Genomic DNA, 4,203 nt, shown 5'->3' on the forward strand with positions numbered 1-4,203 from the left:
AGTAGATGAACTGATAAGTAATCTGAGATACATCCAGACAAATGAATATATTCAGCATTAAAGAGAAATAAGCTAACAAGCCACACACACAAACACACACACCCCCCCCCACACACACCCACACACACAAACATGGAAGAGACTTAAATGCATATTATTAAGTGTAAGAAGCCAGTCTGAAAAGACTACATGTTGTACGATTCCAAATATATGACATTCTGAAAAAGGCAAAAAAGGCAAAAGAAAATAAAAGGTTGCTAGGGGTTGGGGGCGCGGACAAATGCGTACTGGAGCACAGATCATTTTTAGGGCAGAGAAACTACTGCGTATGATACTGTAAAGGCGGATACGTAATTTATAAATTTGTCCAAATCTAGAGAATATACAACACCAAGAGAATTGTAACGTAAACTATGGACTTTGGGTGATAAAGATGTGTCCACAGAGAATCGTCAATTTTAATAAATTACCAGTTTGGTAGGTAATATTGATATTGGGGGAGTCTATGCATGAGTGAAGACAGGAGGTATATGGGAAATATCTGTACCCAGAAAATAATTCTATTTAAAAACGAAAGAGAGTGATTAAAAAGAAAGAAAGAAAAAAAAAAAGACCGTGAAAAGTCCTGTAAACACTGAAGGAGACTGGGCATCCTAAGAGCATTAGGAAATAGCTGTCTGTATTAGTTTCCTATGACTTCTGTAACAAATTATCATAAACTGGGGACTTAAAACAAGATACATTTATCCCCTCACAATTCTGGAGGCCCAACGTCCAAAATCAAGGTGTCAGCAGTCCCGTGCTTCCTCGGAAGGCTCTAGGAGAATACTTTGTCTTCCCTTTTCCTTTTTTCTTTTCACCGGGCTTCTCCTCGGCCGTGTCTGCCGAAGAATCACTTCGATCCCGCCTCTGTCTTCACGTGGCCTTCTCTGTGTCTCTTATAAGGACGGTTGTTATTGGATTTAGGGCCCACCCAGGCACTACAGGATGCTCTCATTTTGAGACCTTTAGTCTAGTTATATCCGCAAAGACCCTTTTCCAAAACAAGGTCACAGTCACAGATGGTGGCCATCAGGGCATGGACATTTCTTTCGGGTGACCACCATTCAACCTCGTGTGATGTTAAGCTACTTAACGTACATCTGTTGGGTGGCTCCATTACTTTAGGCTCTGTAGGTGACACTTGAAACCTATTCTGGATGAACCGAAGGGAGTTACTGGAATATTACTGGAAAGGTGACGGAATTGAAGGGAAAGTGAACGAGCTGGCTTTAAAAATGTCCAGGGCAGTTCCAAGGATCTCGGCAGTGAGAATTCATGAACTATGGCTTTAGGTCAGGGGTTGGCAAATGTTTTCTGTAAATGACCAGACTGTAAATATTTTCAGCTTTGCGGGGCATACAGTCTCTGTCGCAACTACTCAACTCTGCTGCCGTGTGTGAAAGCGACCACAGACAAGACGCGAATGAACGAGCATTGCCGTTTTCCAATATTTACTCCGTCTTTACTTACGAAAATTTCCAATTTTATTTGCAAAAACAAAAGCGGGTCTAATTAGTCTACTGTGGGTCATATGCTCACAGTACAGTGGTAGATGCACCCACCAAGACCAAATGAAACGGTGAAGTTTTTGTCCACAGGAAAATCAAGATTTTCTTAACCAAAAAGAGAGGGAAAGATACTGCCCAGCATCTGGTATCTGGGCCAGTGAATGAGAGTAGTGTCGTTCCAGGTGTGGAGGACCCCACGTGAACAGGAACCACAGCTGGAGATCTCATGAAGCTCACAGTCACACTGAGACAGACTCCAATCAAAGCGGCACGCCACGGATGTATGGTGGCAAACCGAGTCACACGTCCCAAAGGAGAGGAACGGTGGTTGACAACAGGGTTAGCAACCTTGGCACTGATGAGAAGTGGGGGTGGATAGTTCTTTGTTATGGGGGCTGTCCTGTGCATCCCAGGCTGTCCTGTAGCTCCCCTGGACTCCAGGTGCAAGCCTGAAGTCTCAGCTTAAATGTCATTTTCCCGGAAAGGTACTCCTTGACCTCTAGCCCCTCCCCTCCTCTCTTTCCCCGTTATCAGAGATGGCGTTTTTCTTTTTCTTTCTCTTTCTTTTTTTTCTATTAGCACTAGACAGACATGTCTATGGTTTTCAGCTACATCTCCACACATAACATTGAGAAGGCACTCAGTAAATATTTCTTGAATATGGATTAAGTGAAACTAACTCCTTATTTCCATGGAAATTTTCCACCAGAATTTTTCTTCAACAGGAAAATATCTTAAATGACTCTAGAGTATGTATTTTAAGTAACACAAGCTCATTTGGACATGTTAGATAAGGCATTTCAAAAACAAGTCAACAGTATCTCAGGAGACAAGACCTGTAGATTCAATTATTCTAAATCATTGTGACTTATAGACCAAATGTAATGCTTTCATTAGCGGTTGTTTGTTAATCCATTTAATGAGTAACCTTTTGGTTGAGGGAGAGGTGAGTTAAATAAGCTCAGCTTCTATACAAGCGATTAGTTCTACATATATTAATCTGCCTGCTTTCAATTTAGACACTATTTAAAAAAAACAAATCCAAGCAGAGGGGGAGTAGGAGTTTAACAGCCACCCATTCTTCCAAACGTTTCAGAACGCACATGAAAATGAACCCTGAAACAAGAAGTCAGCAGGGGCACTCATTAACTTAATACATTTTAATTTTATGAATAGAAGCCAGAAGTCGATTCTTTGAATCCAGAGCTGAACACTTACACCTCCAGCCGCCCGCAAGGCATCTCTGCATGGGTGTTTGAAGGGCGCCGCCAATGCATGCAGCACGTCCTGGTCGGAGCTCAGCAAACTCATCATGGTCCCCTGCACAGACCTGCCCTCCGCCTAGGTTCCCGGGCTCTGCCGTGCACTCTCTCTGGCACATCGGCTGCAAGTCTCAGCAGCATCTTCTGGGACTGCTCCTTGGTACCCCCAAGGCTGCCATGTTCTCAGACTGAACCTCCAGCTCACAGCAGCCCCCCTGGCCCCTTCTCAGCTCCCCTTTAACTCTCACTGAGTCCTTTTCACTTGCATGCCCACCTCCAAGCTTCCCTCCGTAAGGCCTCCTGCCTCGGCTAAGGGACACGGCTTCGAAACACCCAGATATGATCCTGTCATTCCCTCAAAGTACGCAAACCAGAGAAACCTCCAAACGTTTCGTCCTCGTCAGAATGACTGATACTGAGCACCGACTGTGTGCAAGCTCCGTGCTCTCCATACATTATTGTACTGAATCCTTCTCAATTGCCCTCAGTTAAAAACCTGACGTAAAGGCCAGCACGTAAGGGCATTCATTCCACAAACAGCAGTCAAGTAAAGGGAAGGAGGAATGGATGAAAGCCCAGCGCCTGCCTGGCGGGCCTTTCGTATGTCGTCGCTATTATCAATATCTCGAGTTCTTGTCTCTAATGCTCTTTCTTTACCGAAGTGGGCATTACCTCAGGGCATCTATATCAGATGGTGTTAACGTCTCTGCCCAGAACAGTTTGTGAGGATCTTCGCGCTCACTTTTGGACCTCCTGCCTCTTGCTGCGGAGCGTGCTGTGTGGGCTCTGAAAGCAACATCTCGGTTGCCCTCGGCAGCTGCCCACGAGGGATGCATTACGACATTTGTGGGCCTCGGGCACTTTTGCCTCCGCGGGCTCTTCTATAAAGAAATATGAAAAGTTATATTAAATTACACTTAGTTCTTTATACTAGTTACATATATGTAACCCAGGCCGGATTCATTGTTATAATAGTCGTCGTTCTTCCGATTTTAAAAGAAATTAAAACATTGTCATGGGCCCCAAATTCTGAGCCTGATAAGTCAGCCCTGCTATGTGCCCAGCTGTCACATAAGGAAACCGATGCTCTCAGCACAGACCGTTGCCGAGAAGAAGGGGTGGAGCTGGGACCCGAACCCAGACAACCGTGAGTCTAGTTCAAAACTTCTAAGCAGAGCTAAAACTCCAAGGACCCAACCAGGCTGTGCTCCTGGGTCAATTCAGGACGCTCTCTCAGCCCGCATCGAGCCCAGCTCTGCACAGCCCTAGGCACTGGGATCTACGCCCTGGGGAAGCCCCGCCCCCTCGTCCAGGCCCCGCCTCCCGCCTGGCTCCCGCCAGGCCCGGACGCCTGAGGCAACCAGCAAGTGGCAGCCTTCCTGCCCCGCCCC

General features: G+C 45.9%; 1 long non-coding RNA gene across 1 annotated transcript in view; it reads right to left on the reverse strand.

Annotated features, from left to right (window-relative positions):
• Positions 1-2,443: 2,443 nt before the first annotated feature.
• LOC112470987 overlaps positions 2,444-4,203 on the reverse strand; it is a 9,026-nt gene continuing 7,266 nt past the window's right edge. Inside the window, exon 2 of the long non-coding RNA XR_003043106.1 lies at positions 2,444-3,693. This is a non-coding gene — a long non-coding RNA (uncharacterized LOC112470987). The remainder of the gene's footprint in view (positions 3,694-4,203) is intronic.

The sequence above is a fragment of the Pteropus alecto genome, unplaced genomic scaffold, assembly GCF_000325575.1.
Source record: "Pteropus alecto unplaced genomic scaffold, ASM32557v1 scaffold45, whole genome shotgun sequence".
Lineage (NCBI taxonomy): Eukaryota > Metazoa > Chordata > Mammalia > Chiroptera > Pteropodidae > Pteropus > Pteropus alecto.